Source organism: Ambystoma mexicanum, chromosome 3q, assembly GCF_040938575.1.
Source record: "Ambystoma mexicanum isolate Mex_15411 chromosome 3q, UKY_AmexF1_1, whole genome shotgun sequence".
Taxonomy (NCBI): Eukaryota; Metazoa; Chordata; class Amphibia; order Caudata; family Ambystomatidae; genus Ambystoma; species Ambystoma mexicanum.
The window spans coordinates 39,628,507-39,654,353 of NC_090926.1; the positions used below are offsets into that span (position 1 = coordinate 39,628,507).

The 25,847-nt window shown below is 45.1% G+C and overlaps 1 long non-coding RNA gene across 1 annotated transcript in view; it reads left to right on the forward strand.

Moving 5' to 3' along the window:
* The window catches only part of LOC138582071 (uncharacterized), a 74,151-nt gene extending 50,151 nt beyond the window's left edge, over positions 1-24,000 (forward strand). The window contains exon 2 of the long non-coding RNA XR_011304942.1: positions 22,204-24,000. This is a non-coding gene — a long non-coding RNA (uncharacterized lncRNA). The remainder of the gene's footprint in view (positions 1-22,203) is intronic.
* Positions 24,001-25,847: the final 1,847 nt, after the last annotated feature.

The following is a 25,847-nucleotide window of genomic DNA, read 5'->3' on the forward strand; positions in this document are numbered from 1 at the left end:
CTGCCTACTTCTGATCAGGATCTTGCGCTGGATTCTGGGTGTTCTACGCTGCCAGATAAATTGGGATATCTCTTTCTGCAGATTTTGTAGATCTCGCTCCGGAACATGGACCGGGAGCGCCTGGAACGCATAGAGAAGACGGGGTAACAAGGTCATTTTAACAGCTGTCATTCGCCCCAGCCATGAAATCTCCTGGAGGCCCCATTTTTGTAGAGATTCCTTAGCTTCTTTTAATATCAGGGGAATGTTGGCCCTTACCAGCCCAGAGTAGTTTGCAGTTAGGTACGCCCCCAGATATGAAATTTTGGAGGCTACCCATCTAAAGGAATATGTGTTCTGTAAAGCCTTTAGTACTTCAGGTGTTTCGGATAGATTCAGCCCCTGTGATTTGGCCACGTTTATCGAGAACCCCGAGATCTGCGCAAACCCATCTAGCAACTCCACAAGCGGGGGGACTGAGGTCTGAGCCTCTCGCAGAAAGCAAAGTATGTCATCTGCATATAAAGCAACTTTATGGGTCTGATCTTTTAATTCGAAACCTTGGATTTCAGGATGTAAGCAGATATGTTGGGCGGACGGTTCCATTGCTAGGGCAAATACGAGGGGCGAAAGCGGGCAGCCCTGCCTGGTCCCTCTGCCAAGGGGTATTTGTGGGGTCCAATGGGCGTTGACTCGAACTTGGGTGGTAGGGATCTGGAAGTTGGTTAAGATTAGCTTGGAGAAGTGCGAACCAAAACCAAAGCTCTTCAACACTGCGTGCAGATAGTCCCATGACATGCTGTCAAACGCTCGATGGGCGTCCAGTGATAACAGGGAGAGGGGGCCTGCTATGGAGGGGGCCAGGGCTATTAGATCAATTGCTCTGCGAGTATTATCATGGGTCGATCGTCCCTGAATGAAGCCCGTCTGATCTCGATTTATTAACATAGGTAACACCTCCCCCATACGGCGCGCTATAATTTTGCTAAAAAGCTTGGCGTCAGTATTCAGCAAAGCTATGGGCCGATAGGATGCACAATCTGTCGGGTCTTTTCCGTGTTTTAGAATTAGGGTGGTATATGATTCAGCCATGGATCTAGTGACTGAGCCCGAATCCCACAGGGTATTGATATGATATGATATGGCATTTGTAACGCGCCTATACACAAGTGTTTCAAGGCGCGGCGAGGCAGGGAGGGAGGAACAGGGGGGAAAGACAGGCAACAATCCTACTAGGCCAGGTGTCATTCAGATCGCGCAAGTGCAGGGGTAGGGGGAAGGGAAAAAGTGCAAGGGGAAGGGGAGAGGGGGAAGTGCTGAACAGGGTAAGTAGAATAAAAAATAAATAAATAAATAGGGCCAGCTGGTGGCAAGTGCAAGGTAAGTGCAGACAAGTGCTGGGAGGGGGGGACTGTAGGGATGCAGAGACAGTCCCGCAGTGCAGGGGTTGCCAGGGAGGCAGTGCAAGTGGAGAGTGGCTGGGCCAAGGACCGAGGTCGGTGAGAGTGGCCCAGGTGCAGGTTCAGTGCAGTTTCAATGAAGAATTTAGCAGGGGAGAGGGAGAGAGAAAGCAGAAGCAAAGAGGTATTGAATAATTTAGTTAAATGCGGTGAGAGGTCTTTTGCAAAGGTTTTATAGAATTTGTTTGTGAACCCATCTGGGCCAGGGGCCTTCCCAATGTGGAGGGATTTGATGACCGCCTCTATTTCCTCCCCCGATATCGGAGCTTCTAACATTTCCTTTAGGGATTGGGGTAATTGTGGGAGCTCTGCTTTATCTATGAACTCTTTAGTGATGTGGGGGTTTCCTACATGAGGGGTCGCATGTTCCTTAAAAAATTCTTCTATGATGTGATATTTGCCTTCCTCCGAGTATGTGCCCTTGCCTGATTTGTCTCTCAGAAAGTCTATTCTATTTTGCTTGGTCCGCTTCCCTATTTTGGCCGCTAGTAATCTGATCGCTTTATTCCCTTTCGTGTAATAATATTGTTTGGTGCGCATCATCCCGTAGGCCGCCCTCCCCGTACGATGAGCTTCCAACGCTCTTTTGGCTACTCTCAGATCTCTTAATATGCGCGGAGTGGGTTTCGTCTTATGCATCCCTTCCAGTCTGAGTACTTCCCTCTCTAATTTTTCTCGCAGCATTATCCTGGCTTTCCAGCGTTGTGTCGCCTGTTCAATTAGGTGGCCCCTAAGTACAGCTTTACCTGAGTCCCAGATAGTCCCCCACTCCATCCCTTCCGTATAATTTTCGCTATAATATAACTCCATAGTTTCTCTGATATTGGCCCGGATCATTGGGTCATCTAATAAAAAGTCATTTAGTCTCCAGGGGGATTTCATGGGGTGGAGGGGGTGACTTGGGGGGGAGTGATTGACAGCAGGACCGGGGAGTGATCCGCTAGTGCCTCCGGGAGAATTTCAACCTCCAGCACATTTGGAATCAAAGAGTCGGATATGAAAAACATATCTAATCTTGAGAAACCCCCATGTACTGCTGAGAAATACATGTAATTCCTTTCGTCCTGATGACAATATCTCCACACCTCAATCAGGGAATGATCTTTCAGCATGGAGGTGAGGGCCTTGAAGTTATTTCCATCGTTTACTGTTGGCGATAGTGTCTTATCCACTAAGGAGTTGATTACAGAATTAAAATCCCCTCCTAGAATCACCTCCCCCTCGGCGTGGTCAAATAGAGCATTGGACAACTTCGTAAAGAACTGGCTTTGATTAGAGTTTGGGCCATAGATGGAGACCAGGGTGACTTTGCGGCCATCTAATGTAGCATTAACTAATAAAAACCTCCCTTCCTCATCTCGGAATTCTCCAAAGGACTTAAAAGAGATCCCTTTGCGCACCAAGATGGCAACCCCTCGCTTTTTCAAACCACTTGATGCAAAGTATCTAATGGGATAAAGCCTGTCATTCAGGCAGAATTCATCTGCTGGGCATAGGTGGGTCTCTTGAAGAAACAAAAAGGAAGCATCCAAGGACTTCAGTCTGTGGAAGAGTGCTTTACGTTTTAAGGGGGAGTTCAGGCCCTGCACATTAAGTGAAATGAATTTATAGCTAGGGGCTGCCATGGGTAGGTTGCTCAGGTTTCTGAAGCCATTTGGGTCTCCCGGCCAGTGCCGCAGCGGTCCATTTCCCTAGGTGGACTGCCGTGAAGCCACCGGGGCGAGGGCTGTGGTGAAACAAAACATAATCTCTCTCTGTTAACTTCAGAGAAGAGCAACATATAAAAAACTCATAAAGGCACATAAAAGAAAGACATAAAGTCGCCAAGAAACTAGATATTTTCATCCATGTTTGCCACATGCGCAATTCCCAAGGCAATTTAACCAAATTAAATTCGCCGGGCGCCATCCAAACCGGCGCCCAAGTTAGCTTCAAACAGTGAATTTCCAATATCCAAAACACACTTAACTCAGAATTCCAAGATAGGAGGTCTGTACCGTAAGTATACAAAGGCTTGGCATATAGAGTTGGACCCTGCCAGGGAACTTATTTTAGGCCTCAGATGAGGTCTTCTACAAAGACCTCCAGGAAAAGAAAGGGGAGGGTTCAGAACAAACTATGATCCCCAACTCATCATCGCTTTTGCTTCCCCACCCCATGTCCGGGATCCAGCTGTGTCCTCGCGGGGTGTCATCTCCCGAATGAGTCAAAAAGGGACGATAATTGGTCCTCTTGCCTTCAACCAGTGCAGATCTCGGCCCAACATTTCTCTTCCGAGGATGCTGGTGACGGAGCCTCATTGGAGCCATTAGTAGTGTTCTTTAATTCGGAATCGCCGCTCAAGACCATATCCGAATGGGGCTTGCAATGGGATCTACCTCTCCTAGGTTTCAGCGCCGGATGTGAGACCGAGCCGTTTTCAACCGATGACTCCTCCATCAGGCTTTTCGCTTCTTCTTTCGAGGATACTATGTGGTGTTGATTGCGGTGTTCAAACATCAGCTTACACGGGAACCCCCAACGATAACGAATCTTCCGCTCCCTCAGCCAGGCTGTCACTCTGTGCAGACACCGTCTGTGTGCCAGGGTGTATGGGGCTAGATCCTGAAATAGATGTATCTCAGAGCCCTGAAATCGAATTGAGTCAGAGTCCCTGGCTGCCGCCATGATGTCCTCCTTCTGGCGGTAAAAATGCACCCGGGTGAGCACATCCGGAGGTAAATTGTTCTTCATTTGAGCTGAGGAGTACACACGGTGGGTTCGGTCCAATTTTAAGTGTTCGCTTGGTGGCATTTCCAAGAGGGCCCTAAAGAATGTCTCAACATAATCTGCTAGATCTCTGTCAGGAATTTTCCGGGGCACCCCACGGAGACGTATATTATTTCGTCTCGACGTGTTTTCCAGGTCTGCTTGTTTTGCCCAAATGTCCTCCAAATGCTCCTCCAGGACCTTTACTCTTCCTGCCAGGGTTTCAGTGTCGTGGGATTGCACGCAGGTAACATTCTCCAGGTCATTGACTCTGGATTCTAGCCCTCCCAATTGAGATGAGTGTTCTGCAAGTGACTGGGCTAGAGAGTCCTTGGAAGTCTTGATCTCCTCCTTAATTTCCTGGGTGATGTCTTGCTTGAAGGATTTAAACAAGTTTTCCAGATCTTCCCTAGACACCGCCCTGGTACTCAACTCCGGGGATGACGTTGGGGTAATCTCGGCTGTGGAAGCGTTCGCAGTGGGAAGTTCTCTAGGCTGCAGCGTTAAGTACGCTTGCATGCTGTGTGTTTTCTTTCTGTTCCCTGATTTGGGCATTCCCCAGCAGTGCTGCAGACGTTCCTTATTCAGCTCTGCGTGGTAACCCAAAGTTCCTGCTCAGATATCTTTCGGTGACTGTTATCTCGTGTCCACGGGAGCCACGAGGATCCGCCTAAGCAGTTTCGGGAAGCAGGCTGGGGCCCCCGATGTTCTTAGCTTGATCCCTTGAGGGGGCGCCGCTAGTATGTCAGTATTGTAGAGGTAAGGGCTTTTCTCCGTGGGGTCCCCAACTGAGACTCCCCAGTGCAGAGGCAGGAGACGCAGTTCCCGCACCGGAGCCGGAGGGCTAGTGAGGACCCCCCACGAAGTGTCCTCTCCTTGTCCCGGCTGGGCGAGTGCGACCTGTGCTCTGTAGCGACCCGCACGAGCAGGGGTTAGTGGAGCTCACCCGGAGCGCTGTCCGCCCCACACTGCGCCACTCCGCGCGACGCTCTCTGGGGCAATCAGAGCGGGCGCAGCGTTGTTGGCAGGACCGGAGGCCGTGGGGGCTCACTTACCAGTATTTTCCCCGGACCACCAGCCGGTCCGGGGGGGGGTGGATCGCCGGGGCCCAGCCAGATGAGTGCGCTGAAACCCTGAGCGGAGCTCCCAGGGGTTGACGAGTCCCATGGTGCAGCACTTCAAGATGCCGGGAGCCCTGTGAAGAGCCCTCTTCTCCCTGGAAGATTTTTCAGACTCAGCTGGATACTTGTCGTTCCGCTTCACTTCGGGAGGGAGGCCTCCCTCAGGTGTCACCGCTCCACACCCGAGCCACCCCGAGCCGAGCTCCCAGGAGCTGGCCGGGTCGAGGAGACAGAGGGCTCGCCACTCGGCGTCCGCCTGCTGGGCCAATCCAATTCTTTAACCCCCAGGCTTAGGGGGTGCTGCAAGTGCAGCCGGGCCGATGAGGTAGGGCGGTTCCTCTCCACGGGGATCTCCAGGCAGCCCTCCCCGATGCAGACTCGGCAGGCGCGGTTCCCGCACCGGAGCGCCAGTGAGGTCCCCCACGGCAGTCAGGGCCAACCTCTCGATGTTGATGGGGCCGGAGACCGTGGGGACCCGCCTGCCGGCGCTCCTCTCCAGATCGCAGGACGCAGCCAGGGACGTCTGTCGGGACCCCAAGCGGAGCTCCCAGGGGTCGGTGAGTCCCACCCCGTGATGTCACAGGATCACGAAGACCCGGCGGAGAGTCCCCGCTCCCCCCGACGGTCCCTCAGAGGCAGCCAGAGGGTAGGATTTTGTTCCGCCGCAGGAGTCAGGACACCCCACCGGAGCCACCCCGAGCCGAGCTCACAGGGGCGGACAGGCTGATGCCACAGAGTCGGGTGGGCCGAGGGCAGAGCGGGCTCACCATGCGCCGCTCCTTCAGGCTTTTTGGGTATCTGCGTGTACACTCCCCAGAAGCGCCTTGCGGCCGCCACAGAGGTGGGGGGCAGCCATCCGGATCCCGAAATCTGCTCTGCTCAGCTCGTATGAGGGGTCCTTCCTCTGGGGTTGCTCAGAATGGCACGCTCTGCCATTTTGGCTTCCTCGGCGTTAGAGTCCGCGGCTCCAGGAATGCCCTAAATCAGTGTCTCCAGCATTCCAACCTCGCCAGTGGTCTCGGCGACATATATTTTCTAATCCATTTTTGTGTGGGGCAGGAATTCAGCGTAGAATCGGGTTAAATTTGATTAATTTGAGTGCTTCGGGTCGGAGCTCAAGGGAGACACGTCTGCATGGCGTGCTGCCTAGCCACACCCCCAAAAACAAACTTTTCTAGAGGAGTTCAAGCTTTGACGCATGGATAGGTTTACCTTGAGGCTTAGAGTTCAACCAAATGGAAAAGGGCCAGGCTGAGGTGCACCAGGAGGGGATGAAGGGCACAGATAACCAATGCCTAACAGCATATTCATATGGTCTGGAAGAGCTAAGAGGGAGGGGAACTGGAGTCCCAAAATGAAATTACTGAAATGGTTATTAACAATCACCGAGATTTGAGATCTTATCGCAGATTTCAAAATGTTTTTCTATGTATGCAGTTAGCTTTCTCCTCAGTGTGGCCATTGTTACCTGGCACATTTCTGATTCTGCCGTTTCTTTTGCTTTGAGATACATCACATCGGAAGCAGGAAGACTGGCCTAATGATTTGGCATATGGACTGGCCTAAACATCTAACAGCCATGAAAGCAGATGTTGCAGAGAACCACCAGAGCACAACCAGCTGAGCTAGCTGTGCAATGCCTGCCAGCCAGGGCTCAGAGATGGGCATCAACAGCCTTCCCTTTGAGAATTAGACAGTCCTGAAGCTGCTGGCTCAAGACCCAAGGCTGCCTCGCAGAAGCAGCCAGCCAGTTACGAAATGTACTTGATTCTCTCTCTTCGGCGAAATGACCTGTTGTTATGAATACGTATGGCTAATGGTAGGAGATTAATATGTAGCTTTGCATTGTACATAAGTATGAGCCAGGCCTGGGAGGGTGCAGAGTCGATGCAGCCCTCCAGATTCTTGTGTGTGTTAACATTACAGCTTTTACACCCAAAGTTCTGGCTTTGTTTATTATTTGTGTCTGAGGGCCGAGTGCCGAGTGCCTGGAATGCCTGAAATGGTGTGAGAGATCTAGATGAGCACTAGTATCGGCGGGAGCAGGACGAACAAATGGAACAGCCCTGACTTTGCAACAAGTCTCAACCTGTCCAAATATATGAGGAAATTGAAAGTGGCCAAATGTTTGGCCACTAAGCAGAACATTGTCAAAGGAACCACCTAGTCCAATGATGAACACGCTCCATCCTGAAGTTGAACCAACATTGTGGCCTTGCCTAGCCACAGGACTTCCGTGAAGATGATGGAAATTATGAGCTGCAAGGCAGAGATGTTAAGGAACACGCTGGTGTCTAAACCCGCATTAATGCAGACAGTATCCTGAAAGTGGGTTCTAGATTTTGCTTGGAGATTGCTGGCAAAAGAATTGCATCTTCCAACAATAGGCCTTTGCAGATTTAGAACATTTTTAGCATCAGCAATCTATAAACCCTGTGTTCATAACCTGAAACAAAGACAAAGGATAGCTCTAGATAATCTCAAGAGAGACACCACAATTGTTATTAAGCAAGAAGACTACAATGGGGGGGGGGTTAGGCGAGAGACCTGTACTTGGAAAATCCTACAGGAGATATCAAGACAGATTGATCATAGATTAGAGTAATGGATAATGTCAGGATTGCTAGATCAGGCTGATGAATACTTCCTGAAATGTGCCAGACCTATGGTTCCTACCCTTTAATTGCTACCTTAAACTCGTAGGTGTCTGAACAGTCGACCTGACAGGCCTACTGTGCCTTCAATGAGATCATTACTTGAAGCAGCTTCCCAAATCATTCATCAACGTTTGCATCCATTTGATTAGTGCTTGAATTAATGCATCCATACCATACAACAATAATAATAATAATATTAATAACAATAATAATATGTACTGGAGGTCCCGAATTAAATATATATTGAATCAACAGCTGAATGAAGTGGAGCCCCACTTAAACCTAAGTAGAGAAATTCGAATTGACTAATGTGGTGTTGTAATTATGCAAAATTGGTATTCATAATGTTAGTATATACAAGTATTAAAAGAAGCATCATATTTATAAGGTAGAAACATGTCATTACCATGATGTAGTAAGGTGGCAAGGCACAGAACGGACAATAACATTTTCTGTACATAGACAGGCTGGGCTAAATGCCTTTAATGAAAATACATGTAACCAAAATGTGGCTAAATTGAGAAGAAACTGAGTAGTGCTCGAAGTGTGTAAAGATGAGGTACTTTTAAAGGTGAGACGTTCGAGTACACCATGCTTTCAGAAACTTGACGGATGGGCAGAACGTAGACTTTTAATTAGGCTGTGTCTGAAAACCTTATCTGAAAAATCCAGCTGCATCAACTATAAATTGAACAGAACACCGCAGGACAAGTCAGACATGCATGCTAGAGCATATTTCATTCTGAAGGGTTAGTCCAATTAAAATTAATTGCCCAATGAGCTAATGTGTAACGATGAAGTTGTCTAAGACTGTGCAGGAAAAGGTGGGGACAGATTGCTCCCTCACATTTTGCTATAAAATGAGCTCTGTGTAATGCTGGGGAGGTAGTTCAGTGAGTGAACTTGACTACCGCGGATAGGTAGGCACTGTGCCAGCACTGGCATGAAATAAACCCTTTTGAACTTAACAGTCTCTGTGCTGATCCATTGAGTTGTCCTTATTGAATTGTGTTAGAGTATGTGAATCCTGCACCCCAACCTCCTCAAAGTGCAACTATCTTGTTTTACAGGTACTAGAGGGTGTGCTCTGACCTATGGGCCCATCAGAGGACCCTGCGCCCTCTTGTACATTTGGTAGCAGAGGATGGTTTTGACCATCAACTATTGATTCAAATAAGTCACCTCATGGCCGTTGACACAAAGTAGCTTTAGGTCTTCGGCAATATCACAAGTCCTTCGCCATTTCGGGCTGAGTAGACTGTGAAGCTCCCCGTAGACAATGGTAGTATAATTAAGACTGCAGTCAGGGCCTGAAGGGACATGGCATATCCCTTCCCATCTTTATGGGCAGCAGACCAGATGAAAACCTGAAGAAGGCAGTGATCGCAAAGGGTCGGCGGGAGAAGAAAAGGTGAGTGAAAACTGCCCTAGCTGATAGAGCAGGGACACGGGGAAAAAGAATAATGGCAATCAAGATTTGGGAACAAACCAAAAACATTAATTGCATTTAAAAATCAATAACAAGAGTAAAAAAATAAAAATACTGAGGGACATGCATGAGGGGGGTTTGTGTCTGACTTTCTTACATGTCACGCTATGTATGTGTCTAAATTTGTATGTTGTGGCTGTTCATGTGGCTCGCTTCGTGGCATAACTGTCTGCGTGTGCAGTTAAAACATTGGAACTAGTATAAAAATTATATTTTAAGCTGAATAAAAATTGTCGTCAAGCCAAGGTTTTGAAATTGCATTAAAACAAGTGATCAGATATTATAGTTTAAAGCACACAAATTCGTGGTGATTGCAGCCCAAAAAGAATTAGACAACCTGTCAAAAGTACAAAAAAGCTGGTACAAGTTAAGCAAACTGTTACTCACCGGACGGAGAGTGCCAAAAGACAGGATGCCGGATTTCTCAGGGACTTGCTTGAAGGAGCCTGGTTGGGGCCTCCAACCAAGCCTCCTCTCTGCGAGGGAAAGAAAGACCTTTTCTGCGATATGACCCTCTGTAGTACTGTATTGCTAACAGAGAGACTGGTCACATAAAAGAGCAGGGAGAACTGCACCGCCACGGACCCAGCTGCAAAGAAAGGAATAGTGGTGAGTCACCAAGGATGTAGAACATTTTCCTAATTATTAATAATCGACTACAATTCCCTTTAAGTCTCTCCCCACTATCCTATACTGATCAAACAGGAACTGGACCACAGCCACCCCCTAGGAACAGAGATCAGAATCAGATAATAAACCCCTTAAAGAACTGGAGATAAGTAAGATGGTGTTTTTCTCTTACCACTGTTGGAGCATAAGAATCACGAAAATCCAAGAGGAAAACAACGAAAGTATAAAATAAAAAAAGGGAATGTTAGTAGGGTAGCTTTTGCAACACGAGGAGCGCACTAGGGACGGGATGGTGCACTTCAGCAGAGCGTCCCAATGTGCACTGAAAGGTAGGAAGTCCAGGTAAGGAAGAGGAATCCCCAACCAGGACAAAGGATTGCTGAAAGTAATCAGCTTGAGGGGTTGATGCTTGTAATCCAAGAACAGTTCAGGGTCGTGGTGCAGGGTTTGGAACACAGGGAACCAATGAGTTGAAAATCAAAATCCAAAGGCAGTCCGTACAATGAGCAGGGTCTGGTACACACGGAGCAAAAATGGGACAGAATCGAATCCAAAAGCAGTCCGTACGTGAAAAGCAGGGCTTGGTAAACACGAAGCAAAATTGAACAGAATCGAATCCAAAAACAGCCCGTACGTGAAAGGCAGGGTTTGAAACACACGAAGCAAAATTGAACAGAATCGAATCCAAAAGCAGTCCGTACGTGAAAGGCAGGGTTTGAAACACACGAAGCAAAATTGAACAGAATCGAATCCAAAAGCAGTCCGTACGTGAAAAGCAGGGTTTGGCACACAAAAGTAACTTTGAAAAGGAGGTTGACACGGAGGTCAAAATAGCGCCGGTAGCAGCTACAAACAGAAGCAGCGTTCAGTAAGCTGCCATTCACTATATCAGGAAGGAGGAGTGACCCGGCGAAAACGAGGCTCAGGTGTCTGCCTACACAGGACTACACCTAGTGTCTAGGGATCATGGGAGTTGTAGTCCGCAAAGGTGAACCAAGTCTTTTCCTCCAGGAAAACCGCCAGCGGTTCAGGAATGGAGCCGCGACATTCCTTATGCCGCGGTGAAGTGCAATGCTACGCCTGCAAAACCTAGGTTTGCCTTTATTATGTGAAGACACAGACACGGGAGCCCCCCTAAATGCATGCCGTAGTGTAACACAAACACATTGTTTTATAAACCAGCAGCTATGGAATTAAATAACTCATAGCAGGCAAGATAACTGATAAATCGTGCTAAGAACTATAGATTTTCACAATAAAATGGCTGAGTTATATTAGATTTATGGAAGTACTGTTCTCGTGCATTAAGCGTGCTGAGCAAAAAGGAATGCAATATATGGTAAATGGTTTAACTTTGAAGTACAGGGGAGGTCCGGTTAAGAACTAGGAAGTATGAGCCTATGTAGTGTGTACAATATAAGAAATGATTGAAAAATTCTTAAAGCAAAAAATAGAGCTCTGGTTTCGTTAGAATGTCTGTATGCGGTTGCAAGTAGTGATTAAAGTATTTTTTTAGGTTGTTTTAACATCAGAGCAGCAGTTTGGAAAAACGCAGTTGAGAACGAATGTGTAAAGGGGGGTTGACAAGAGAAATAAAACAGGCCCCTCACTAAGAACCCACGAGAGAGAACACGGTGATCAAACAAGAAAGGAATGTACAAATAAGCAGCCCCTGAGATAAGCACAGCTCCATGCGCGCCTTGCAAGATTGTCTAAATCGAACAGAGTATTATAAAAGACAGGCTGTAGGTCACGTGGAAACAAGGTATGAAATGTAGATCGCAAAATGCAAAGAATCATTCTGAGCATTGTTGTAAATTATGGAATAAAAGGCCAACGTTTAAAGATAGGAGAAATACACTAGTGCAGTTACATGTATTAACCAAGCGCTAAGGGGATATTTATTAATGAAAACAGCAGCTATATATTTCCATGGGATGGCTGGTAAACGCAGGGCTCAGATCTGGCTGGGTCATCACATTTTTTTTCATTTTTGACTCGTTGTGGGCACGCTAGCAGCCGTTGTAATTGTGAGGTTATTTCAGTGATCTATAGAATGTTTGAATGCATGTGTTTTATACATTGCATTTAATTCCTAAAACAGAGTGCATTTCACGTAGAATGAATGTGTCTCACGGCAGAGCAGCCCCAGCAATTGTAGGAAAAGGGCTTGATTGCATATTAATGCGTCCGGCCTGTTGTGGAAAGCACTGCAAGATTCTTTCATTTTAGTACTGGTGAGCGGACATCCCAGCTTTTAGGAGCCGGATGACTAAAAAGCTAGGCCCCATTGTGTAGTTTCAAGAATAGGCATACGTTATTGGGGTGACCTGGAGGGTCTGGGGAAATAACAAGATGATTAATTCCGATAAGGATGAATGAGCGCGGATGAAAAGACATCTTTTGCGCGCTGCCAATGAGGTTAACAACAAATGCATTATTACTGAATACCTGTGTGTTTCTCTCATGTCTTATGAGAGGCATCTGTATGGGAATATTCAGTATTGCCTAGAGGCCGTACTCTCTATGAGACATACTATGCTGCTGTGGAGCATTCAAGATAAGCATGTTTACACCCTTTTGAGTCCCCTACCCACTCCATTCTTGTGCCATTCAGAATGAGAAACAAGTAGCATTTGAAGGCCAACATCAGTAATCTACGAAGAGGTTACTTCACTTCTAGTAGAGAACCAAGATACCTTTTAGCATCCGGAAAAGTATGCAGCCTGCAGTAGTAATGTAGGACTGTTTGTGAAAAGATACATGCAACTCAGAATAGGCAGATTAGAAGCTTCCAGGGAGGTGTCTTTATCCAGGCAGACTGAGAGTAGGAGTTGGACATGGTTTTCAAATTGTATTGCCATTAGAGATCGAGGGGACAAGTGCCTGTAGTATGCAATATGTCAATGCACACTATCACAATGGGAACAACCCCATAGCTAGTGAAACTGTGAGTCGTGCCTCAATGAAAAATATACCCGGAGAAGAAAATCACCCTGAAGGGCTGACGATTTTGAAAGGTTCAGTGACTGGCAATTAAGAAATGTTAGGCAATAAAAGATTAAATGAGATGCCCAGGATCACACAGTGTTTAAGGGGTGAAGCTGGGATTTGTGCCAATATTGCAATTCCAAGCAGTTGAGCACATTCTCTTCCAGCTCTCAACATGAACTAAAACAATTTAATGCTATAAAACTGACTTGCAAGAGTACGCAACCTGTATTTCCAAACCTGACAATTCTAAAACCCAAAATATTAGACGGGGGCTACACAACATGGGAATGATTTTAGCGTCAGTTCTCAATTATCAAGGGAAGTTCCAACCGGAAGTACCGCATTCATTAATGCCTCATTCAAGTCCTGCTCTGTCCCAGACAGTCTTAAAGAAGCCTGGGTGCGCCCACTTCTAAAAAAGCCCACTCTCGACCCCACGATGCCTAACAATTACAGACCTATAACAACTGTCCCCTTCCTTCTCAAGATTCTAGATAAAGTGGCACACAGCCAAATCCAACTATACCTCGAATCTAACTCCATCCTAGGCACCAGACAGTCAGGCTTCCGCAAAGGTCATGGAACAGAGACTGCTTTGCTGGACCTAAAAAACCAAATAACCAAGATATTGGACAAAGGTAAACCCGCCCTTTTACTTCTCCTCGACCTCTCTGCGGCATTCGACCTAGTGGACCACAAGACCCTCACCTCACACCTCTCCCACTCCGCACATTTCTCTGACCAAGCCACCTCCTGGATAACCTCATTTCTTGAAGGGAGGGCCATGAAAGTCTTTTCAAACATTTCGAGCGCAACACCATCCATAATACACTGCGGTGTCCCTCAAGGCTCCTGTACAGCACCTACGCTTTACAATCTATTCACTAAGCCCCTATTCGAGAAACTTGATGCACTTGGGATTGCCTACACCAACTACGCCGACGACACCCAAGTGCTCCTCCCTCTATCAGGCTCATACCACAAAGACGCCCTAGCTCTAAAACTCATATATGCCACCATTCAAGCCTGGATGGCCACTAACGGCCTATGTCTTAACGGGGATAAGACTGAAATCCTTATCCTCGGCCAAAAATCCACACTGGCCAGGCTAGACAGCTGCTATGCCAATTTCAACATCGACAACTGCACTATCCCAGTCCTATCCTCTGTGAAAACGCTAGGGGTCTACATTGATGCAACCCTGTCCATGGACAAACAAGTTAGTGCCATTGTCTCCGCATCTGCACTAAGCACTAAACTCATCAACGCCATTAAACCATTCCTTTCCAAAGAAAACTGCCTTTCAATAGCAAGAGCTACCATAGGCGCTAAACTTGACTATTGCAATGCACTTCTAGCCGGCACCTCTGAAAAAAACCTAAACAAACTCCAGGTCACCCAAAATAACGCTCTAAGAGCAGCACTAAACATCTCCAAAAGGGACCACATCTCACTGGCAAGGCAATCAGTTCACTGGCTCCCTGTCAAAGAACGCATCACCTTCAAGGTACTGACTACTACCCACAAATGTATCCACCACACTGCACCATCATATCTCTCAGACACCATTCTCAGACAGACCTCATCCAGACCTACCAGACTCTGCTACACTAACCAACTCACTGTACCACGCATCCACAAGATTACAGCCGGGGGGCTGGGTTTCCCCTACATAGCACCAAAACTTTGGAATAATCTCCCCCACGCTCTAAGAGCAGAAGGCTCCCTCACAGCGTTTAGAAAAAAACTCAAAACCTCTCTCTTTAACTAAAATTCCTCTACCTACTGCCATTCAGGCACACACTGCTAACTATTGCTACTGCCCAAACTGTATGCATGTATGCCTCTGTATGCTGTAACTAAGACGCGCTTTCCCTGTAACCAGCGCTATTCTGTAACCAGCGCCACGATGCCTCAGGGCTGATTCTGTGCGCTTAACAAATGCGAATAAATAAATAAATAAATAAATAACCTCGCGGAAAACAGCACAGTAATGCAAGGGATCCTATATGATTTGACCAGGATCACTGTGCCGTCTGCTGGCATAGCCAGGATACAAGCCTGAACACTTTTGCTGCACTGTTTCGAATGTGCATACTTGTTTGCCGCTTGGACAGATATTCTATGCACATCTTTTAAGGGATTTCTTAGGTTTTAAGAATGCCCAGCTGAGGAAACTAATTTTAACCCCTATCTGGAGCATGAATAGTGCTGCTAATCGTGTCGCTTGTGCTGCAAACACAAGTAATTGTGCAGGTATATTTGTGAACTTCAAATTTAAAAATGGTTCAGCCAACCTAACTGGGATGTGCCCTACTGATCCTTCACATGAACACATATCCCTACAATAAGTGCTTAACAGACTGAGACAACTTCTGAACCTCTGTGGATGAATATGGATTTCAACTTTGGCTAATGCACACGATCAGCAACATTCCCACAGAGGGGAAGTAACGCTACAAAGGTTGTGTTACCCAAACTATGTAATCCACAATGAAAACGAAAGGCATTGCATGTTTTAATTGAACAAGGCAGAATGTACTTGTCAAAATCGACAGGCAATGGGTTTGGAGCCTCAGCAGCATGCAACCAAATTTTCCTGGCATGTGCTATTCAAGCCTAATGTAAACTGGAATCTTGCTTTAGACCAGGCAGCATTGTGGGGGGCCCTGGGCAGCCACCCCATGAGCCCTCAAATAAAAACGTCTCTGGGGTCTACTGTCGTGTGGCAAGGAATGAGCGATTCCTAGTAGCATGGAGCATGCAGAAGCCTGTAGGCATTGTGGTGCTATTAAAAGGAAGGGGCTTGCATATTACAGTAAAAGTCATACACTAGGGGCTGCGTGACGAAGAATCGCCTGTAGTTATAAGACAAATAGATATATATATTGTAATTACTATGAATGAGCTGCATGTTAAGCTCACACTGGATAGAGTATATTAAGTAAACCACAGCATAGTGGTTAATTTAGCAAAAGGGGGATAAGTACATACACTGGTGGGGGAACTGATAGAGGTAGGTAACCAAAGCAGGGTTGAGAATTTTGCGAGAAATGAGAAAGGATGGTTCTGCGCCAAGTTCACTAGAAAAAGCATTCCATGATTTGGGGACAAGACGGGGGAGCTTAGCCCTGTGGCATTAGCCCTTTGGTTAATGGGGACAGCAGTGGGTAGCAAGGGGGTAGCGCAGGATTTATGAAATGCTTGCCTCTTGCATTGAATGTCGGGAAGGCTTCTCACCTAGGTAGGCCCTGCAGCGACGCGTGTGTATGTGTTTATGTATTGTTAAGTGCTGCATGGAAACAGAATGCTAGCAGTGGTGTTGAATCTTAACACTAAGGTTGCAGGGTGAGCGCGTCTAACTGGCTTGTTAAAATGGGATTTTATTCCTTGCATGATTGGGGGAATCCAAGACTGTGTATGACCATCCTGCGCACCCAATAGGGAACCAGTGATGATAATGAAATAGGTCTTAGCGCCATTTCTATTTCTTTATATTGTGGGGTGGCAAGCAGCCTGGAGCAGGGAGGCTACCTGACCCTGGCAGAGCATCACAGAAGATATTGACTGGGTCATTGTGCCAGCCGTCCTAGTGACACATACATGCAGGACTGCCAGCAACTTAACCAAATGGAATATGGCAGTCAGTGTATGAATGTTGCTTATTATAGCATGCGTGGCTCTGAAGGAGCTAGAGAATGGAGGTCATAGTCTAATTTAGCTGTCTCCTCGCTCTCAACCCCTTTCTGGGCTAGCAGAGATTCTTTAAAGGGCAGAGTCTGTGCATATCTGTGAATACCACCAGCCTCATACATGTCACCCAATGGTGTGCTGTTGGGACATGGGGCTTTCATACCCTTTGGTTGCAGACACTCTGACTCAGATATTGCTTTGTATTTCTGAGATGTGGGCTTTTAGTTAAGTCTGTTGTGTGTGTGCGTTGTATGGCAGAGGTACAGTGTTCCCAGTTTTTGTGAACTGCCTTTGGGGGTGTTGATAGGTGCTTTATTTTAGAAAATTGTATTCGTATGCATTATTTGTTAATGCCATCACATTAGTCCAGTCCAGATGTCCGTGAGCTGGGAAAAAACCATTGCCGACATTTCAGTGGATCCCAGGCTGTTTAGACTCATAATTAGCCCAGGATTTGTGATGTCATATTTCGGTGGGCTTGGACAGTAAATTGCACATCTTGGAAGCCATTTTTCCAAAATGCCTTGCAGAGGGAGAAGCCACCGGCACACTGGTTGGTGTGAGGTGGCCTAGCTCGCTCCCAAATTCCCACCAAGATGTGTAAGCCTCACCAACTTCCAAAGTCACCAGCCGCCACTGGGCTGAACTGACCCTAGCAGCAGCATCAGTTAAATATGCCAGCGCTGTGTAAGACTTACATTTGTGACTTTAAAAAAGTAGCCTTTCCTCCATGGATAGCCAGTGAGCAGCTCATCTGGTGCAAAGTCATGTGTATTCTTTCAAAGAATACTGAGATTTGCATACTGCGGCACTCTGCACTTTTAGAGCCTGTGAGGATTTTTGTGAGATGCCTGCAAGGATGGCAGTGTAGTAATACAATTTAACACTGATAAGGACACAAGAAATGAATGAGCAGGGTTTCCTTAAGTATGGCGGGGAAAGGAAAGGGCCGGAGGCATTAGCATATATGATACTGAAAGGGAAGTAATGACACAAGGACTTCGTCCTACCAAAAGGAGAGAGGTAACGGAAGTGACATCTCATGACCTCTGATGACATATCTGTAGGAAAAGTTTTAAACATTTTTTTTATTTTAGGGTAGCAAAGGGGACCGCGGGGCAACAAGGCATACCTCCGGGGTGCAGCCACAACCCCTGGCGACCCCCAAATGACGTCCCTGCAATGGCACTCTAACGATAAAGTGCAACAAACAGAGTGTAGCATGTAACCTGGCATGGCATGACCAAGGGTTACTTTACAGCTACAGAAGTAGTGTTAGAATTAAAAGAGGTAGTGATAAACTTCATGAGATGAGGAGCAAGTGATTTTACATGGGGTTTTAAATCAACATGCAGGCAGGAGCAGGCACTGCCCTGTAGCTGAATGGTCCATTGCCATCCGTGCGTTCTATCATATTTGACTTAGAATGCCCCCTGAAATTAAAAGAGGTTATCTGTGACCTGCTTTTGGGGAATTTTGGGGATAGCACACAGGTAGTGAAGGGGGTTTTTGGGGTGCTCCTAAAGGCTTTTTCTAGGAGATCCACTGTGACTGGTAGGACAGTCTGCATGGAGTATTACAAGGGGCGGTAGTTTACAATTTTGAGGCCTTGTCAGCCGGAGTGGAGAACATCTTTATTAAATAGGGAAAAACTTTTGGTTTGAGACGGGCGGTTGAGATTCTGGTATCATAGGAATTAGATGAATGAAGAAAGACTTGAATGACAAAGTGTGAAAGCATGATGACAGTGTTGAGGTTACCAAGGAAAGCATGATTATTTAGGGCATGCCGTAGTTAAACGCAAGCAATTTTGAAGGCATGAACGCGGCAGAAGGCCAATGAGATTGAGTGAGTAAGAAGTAAAAAATTGTAGTATTTTTTCAGGATAATGAATATAGCCAGTGGTATGACCTGGCGGAGAAATAATGACATATTTTTAGAAATTCAGGCGCAGGCTGCGAATTATGAACCTTTTGCATACACGAGGTAGAAACAGATGGCCTCCAGGAAAATAAAGGCAGCCATAAAATAGGGAAATGTGGCAAATAAATAAAAGAGCAAGCAGAATGAAATAAGAATCATGAAGGACGGTAGTGGTTCAAGTAAGGATTACCGAGGGGGGCGCCTGAGAGAAAAACGAAAGAATTCTGGGGGGACACCCGAGTTAAAACGTAAGGCTACTGGGGGGCACCTGAGACAAAATGTAAGAATTCCGGGGGAGGGGGACCCGAGATAAAACATAAGGATACAGGGGGGCACCTGAGACAAAACGTAAGGATTACCAGGGGGGCACCTGAGACAAAACGTAAGGATTACCAGGGGGGCACCAGAGACAAAACGTAAGGATTACCAGGGGGGGCACCAGAGACAAAAACGTAAGGATTCGCCTTGTTCCTGCGCTTTAAAGAGTGGTCAGAAGAAACGTGAACCCAGAGCCCATATAATAGGGGACGACTAGGCTGCGGTGACGATTAAAGATGGCACAAATGGGGTTCGTATACACCCCATGTCGGGGTATTGATTAGAAGGCAGATATATGTGTGTCCAGCTGGTGTTTGTCTAGTTTGTCAAGTGTCTGTTATACATGTCCTGTTGTATGTCAAATGTAAGGAATTTTGTCTCCTTGTTGGTTGAAATAAAGTAAAAGTTTAATGCGATTCTACACTTGAGAAGGAATTGCGCATAGATTGATGATCTTGAGTAAATTGGCGGTATAAATAATTTGGCGGGAAGAAACTGGATTGGAGCTCGCGGTATTTGGTGCTCGCTCATAGTAATGGGAGTGTTGGACTCACACGGGTATGTCATTAGAAACAGAGTTAAGCCCGGAAAACATTACTCCAAGTGGAGGAGTGGGTTAAAGGTACCGCCCACAAGATATTTATGCTGTGGCCACAAATTGAGTCTTAATCTAAAGCCATTTTACAACGCATGGCAACTTACTAGCATGCCATATAAAAAAAGGTTAGAAAACGCTATGCTGTTCTCAAATTGTGAAAAAATATAAGAACAAGGACAGGAGGAAGAGCCTCCAGCAGCTTGGATGCTAAAATATATGCACTGAGGGAGGGTGAGACACCTGCAGCAACACCTGCCCCGCCTGAAACAGGAACCGAGAGAAGTAAGCCTGAGGGACTTTGCCCATTAAAGAGAGCTAAAAGCAGCCACAGGTTATAGCAACCCCTCTTATGAGCACCTTCTTACAGTAGTAGCAAAAATCAAGGGAAGGTTAAGGACAAGAATCTCACATCCCTAGCCAAGGGACAAGGGGAGACACGATGATGCGTTAATGAAGGAGGGGATCAGGCACAGACAAGGGTACCTCTCAACAAGGGGAGAGAGGGAAAGAAGAGGAAAGAAAGTGAAGACAGAACTGATGAGATAGCATTTACAAAGGACGAATGGATGGGAGGACAAATCTCATTGCAACTCGATGGGAAAGGAAGTGATGATGAGAGGCCTAAAGAGAAGTTAGATGAGGCACAGAGGAGGAAGAAAGAGAAGGATTTAAGGGACGGAAGGATAAGAAAGAAAGTTAGGCTAAGGCAGAAACAGCTTTATCTCGAAGAGCAAGAAAAGCAGCTCGATCGCAAACCAGAGAATAGCCTATGAACGAGATAGACAGAAACAGCAGAGGTTAGAAGAAAAGCAAAAGGTACGTGAAAGAAGGGATGAGGAAGTTCAAAAGAAAGATGAACGTAGAGATAAAGAGAAAAGGAAGAAGATAGGGTCAGAAAAGAGGCATAGAAGTCCAAAAGGATTGGTCACAGAAATAAATAAATAAATAAATAAATAAATAAATAAATCAGGAAATACTGAAAATGAGTTGTTATCTTGAATAAAAAATGAGTAAGGGGAAAATTGAGAAATGGGAACAATTGGGAAAATGAATAAAAGGATAAGGGATACACTCAAAAGCATAGATCGAAAAAAAAGCAAAAAGCGTAAAACAAATAGCACTTATGAGGTTTCCTGGCTAACAGAAAAAAAAGGAGCGTTGGGCAGTAAAAAAATTAAAAAAAAACATCAGGGGACCATGAAGACCAAGAAAAGAGTATGGCTGATAAAAATGGGTCAATTAAACAAAGGAAACTTGCACAAGCCATTGTAAGGAAATATGGTTAAATAAGCAAAACAACTTGTGAATGCCTGAAACAATTTTGATTTATTTTTCAGACAAGCTATGGACCTCTTGCATGAAAGCACAAGAAATTGTCTGCATGGCCTTAAATTAGGGAGAAAAAGCAATTGATCAACACTAAAGGTAAGAGGATCAAGGTGAGTAACAGGAAAAAGGTAGTAAGAGACACAAGGTCTTCAAAAGTCAGCTGTTTTTCCCAAGATAGGCATAATCAGGTGTGGAAAGAGTAGAGAAATAGATGTCAATATGGCCATTTTAGACAACCACAGAAAACAGAAGTTAAATTGAAGGTGAGTAATCATTTTTCGTGTTCATAATGTCAAAAGGATTGATATGATAGAGATATGCAAGAATTAGAATAGGCAAACATTAATGGGAACAATAAAGGTGGAGGCACATAGTAAGAATTGGTGCCATAGTGTTAGAAGACAGGGGTAGGCTAGATCAAGTTAGAAGGGATGGTGTGCAGCGAAACGCCTCTGTTTTTATCTCCTTAGGATGAACGCAAAGCACAAGCATAGACCATGGTCCAACTAACGGCAATAAAAGAATAGGAAGAATGGCAGCTAAGCTGAGGAAGTATGTGCAGCTGAGCAGCAAGAATTTACTGCTAACCTGAAAGAATGCAGCTAAACTGAGCAAAGAACCAAGCTGAAATTAAGTATCCCCGCGGGGTAGTTGGAAAATAGTTGTTTTTGTGCACCAACAAATAGGGGAGAATGACCCAGAAAGTATTTTATGCTAGCAGAAAAGGAGGAAGGGGGTTAAAGTGGGAAGAAAACCTGACCCCTTGCAAATGCCCGAATGACTTTTCCCTTTAGTTTGACTTTCTACAGACGACGGGGATCCCCAAGGACATTTCTGTCATCGACTACGGACATGCCTTGAAGATCAGGAAAGAAGAAGACATCTTTCCTTAATTGTTTTGTCTCCTTAGGGTTGCATGTGGCACCCGGAAGGGAAAAATGTGCCCCATAAAGGATGTAATGTATTGTGTGTTATTGAAAACAAAAATCATTTTCTAAGCCAGCTGACACAGAGCTAGGAATGGAGGGTATTATAGTTACGGTGTTAAAATGACCCACAACAGGGAAATGTCAAAAGAAAATGTTTTGTAGCTTGTTTAGGAGGCAGGGGTGTCAAATAAGAGGGAATGTCTCAAGTTCTAGGAGATAAGGTATAAGGTATCAATGCGAAAAGAGGTTTTAAGGAAATGGGTTGGTAGGAAATGTGTTAAATAGCAGGCATCTGTTTATTTTACAAATGAAACTCATTCCGTTTTATATTACAGGTATACGTCAAGGGACCTGTATACCTTGGGAAATTGACGTTGAACCGCGTGAGGAGAGAGGAAGGTTGTAGGGGAACCCAGTGAAAGCCCGAGGCTGAATTGTGTCTGTAAAAAAGACTCCCCCAACCCTGCATCCCATGCTGAACTATCCCCTCTTGTGAACCTATTGAACAATGAACCCTTTTGAAAGAGAAACACTCTGGAAAAAAGTGAACTTCTTGTGAAAAGAAAAAACAATGGACTTCTAGTCTAAGCATCAAAAGAACCTTGGAGACCGATTTTGAAAACAGCACAATGGAAAGGAAAAGGCGACAGAATGCAGATGGTTCACTAATGTCAAACTCATGACAACTACAACGGAAGATACAGAAAAGGAAAGAGTGTGGACAGGAGGGAAGGACAAAGTGAAATGATATTCATGGGCAGGAGAAGATGCTCAAGGAGAGATTGTACTTTGTTGGGGTGAGAGTTGCAGACAAGGTGTGACATACGATGAGGTTCAACCAGACCGAAACACGTGTCTGGGGTTGCTGTTGGTACTCTTGTTCAGAGTAGAATTGCCTAGCATTTCGGTGCTGGACTGCCCCAGGGCAGGACAAAGACTGATATGTTTGGGATATTTCTTCTCTGTGAAAGATAGTGAGCTAAAGACTTTGGGTAAGGCTCTTGTAACCAGGACTCATGTCTGGCAGAGAGTCTCCCAGGACCCCCCTTGTTATCTGCCCATGACATACGAAGAGACAATGGGCTAATGGGTTACCTCAAAGCTTGACCAAACCTCTCGAGTCTCACAATGGCTGTGAATCGTCCAAGGGATACAGTTAGATTAAAGGCACACAATTACAGGAAGTAGGGCTTACATGTAAGGAGATGACACACACATGTTTGTTTTAAGAATGACAATACGTTAGTATGTGCTAAAGTATAAGATTGTGTTAAGATGTGCTTAGATAAATATTAAGGAGAAATAGACATCGAATGTGTTTAAAGTTGTTGTTTTACAAACAACTGAACTTTGAAGATGGGGGAGTGTACTGGAGGTCCCGAATTAAATATATATTGAATCAACAGCTGAATGAAGTGGAGGGCCTCCCCCACTTAAACCTAAGCAGAGAAATTTGAATGGACTAATGTGGTGTTGTAATTATGCAAAATTGGTATTCATAATGTTAGTATATACAAGTATTCAAACAAGCATAATATTTATAAGGTAAAAACATGTCATTACCATGATGTAGTAAGGTGGCAAGGCACAGAACGGACAATAACATTTTCTGTACATAGACAGAAAATCGCCTGGGCCAAATGCCTTTAATGAAAATACACGTAACCAAAATGTGGCTAAATTGAGAAGAAACTGAGTAGTGCTCGAAGTGTGTAAAGATGAGGTAATTTTAAAGTTGAGACGTTCGAGGACACCATGCTTTCATAAACTTGACGGATGGGCAGAACCTAGACTTTTAATTAGGCTGTGTCTGAAAGCCCTATCTGAAAAATCCAGCTGCATCAACAATAAATTGAACAGAACACCGGTGGACAAATCAGACATGCATGCTAGAGCGTATTTCATTCTGAAGGGTTAGTCCAATTAAAATTTATTGCCCAATGAGCTAATGTTTAATGATGAAGTTGTCTAAGACTGTGCAGGAAAAGGTGGGGGCAGATTGCTTCCTCACATTTTGCTATAAAATGAGCTCTGTATAATGCTGAGGAGGTAGTTGAGTGAGGGAGCTTGACTACCGCGGATAGGTGCGCACTGTGCCAGCAGTGGCATGAAATAAACCCTTTTGAACCTAACAGTCTCTGTGCTGATCCTTTGAGTTGTCCTTATTAAATTGTGTTGGAGCATGTGAATCCTGCACCCCAACCTCCTCAAGGTGCAACTATCTTGTTTTACAGGTACTAGAGGGAGCGCTCTGACCTATGGGCCTGTCAGAGGACCCTGCACCCTCCTGTATAACAATAATAATAATAGTGCATCTGTGTCACAGCAGATTTGCTTTGCAACCATGAGTGTGTAGCCTGGTAGTATACAATCATTGTGGTAAGTTATCATGCACCAGCATCATTCGTGGGCCTTGTCTGGTTGCATGTCAATAGTTTTAAGTTTCTTGGTTGATTAAACTGATACAACATACGGAAATGGTTCTAAATATGTTGACATTTTCAATGGAACTTAATGTTCAGGGATACATATTTCTAGCTAAAGTCTGAGGATGTTTTGTTGCTGGGTTCTTTGATTGCTCCCCCTTATTTAGGGGGAGGTGGAAGAAAATGGTAGTTTGGTTTATTTTACATGAACGATATATAGATCATACAATGCATTTGTTATATTTTCATCAAATATCTTTTTTTTCGTATATAGGGAGAGCTCTCTGGCTGTGCTCCACAAGTATATCAATTTACTCAGCATTAGTAATGTTAATATTTATTTCTCTTGTAACAGAATGGTACTGTGAAATCAAGCTCACAATCACTGAAGGCCAGTTTGCTGTAGCACAAACTCAGTTGTGCTCAGAAATCACCCCTTGCCTCTAAAGTGGAGCGTGTCCCACACAGAGCTTCTCAAGGCCAAAGCTAACAGTACTCTGCAGATGGACAACCAATGGGAGGTGAAGAATATAGACCAGCATTACCGAAATGTGGATATAAACAACACGTGATTAATGAAGCATACAATAAAGCCATGCCTAGAACTTAACTTGATCTGTTTCATCACAAACTCAAAAAGAAGCTTGTCTAAGCTCCTGTCAGGTCCATCACTGCCTTTAACACCACTGCAAGTAAGATAACTGAAATATTTAATAACCTCCTATCGGGATTAGATCTATGTCGCATGCACACATAATATTCTCCAAACTTCCTTCTCCAAAGTAAATAATGTTACCTACATAATTACCCATGAATAGCGAGAAGGAAGACTGGAAAACCAGACTACCGGCTGCAGGGGCTTCAGTAAGAGAACAAGTTGTAAAGTGCTGTAAACCCCAAGTGCACTTTCACACATGGCAAATCAGATAAAGTGTGCAGATACATTGTATTTCTACCGTTATGTGACTCACTCTAATTGTTGTGTGTTTAATTACTTGACTATGAGTTTTGATATAGCTTTTTAGATCTAACCTGAGGGTCGCACCAGGAGTTATGGGCCCATAAAACCAGGTTCAAGTAAAGGCCCAAGAACACTGAGAGCACTAAGAAGGTATGAGGTGCCATAAGGCTGGTATGGCCCAAGGGCAAGGTCTATAAAGCTATTATAACCCATGGCCAATCACAAACACAAAAAGTGTTTTTTCTTGGTGTTTAAAAAAATGAAAAGGCACACAACAAATATATAATTAATGTTTTTTTTATAATAAATAATTGTTTCACTAATTTAAACTGCAATTTTCTGTTGGCCCACTAGGGGCACGTGATGCTCTGTTAGAGCACTGCTTTCTGAGAAAAAGGAAAGCAATGTTGCAATTCGTGGCTGCAAGAGAACTCCAAGCTATTCCAGCTCATATAGCCTGCACATTAGCCAATAGGAACAGGTTAATACCCACCCTATGTTCCTAGGTACATTGGGTCCAGTATCTGTCATCATGAAACATGCATGCTTCAACATTACTGCACCATGAAACATCAGATGCTATTTGTGCACT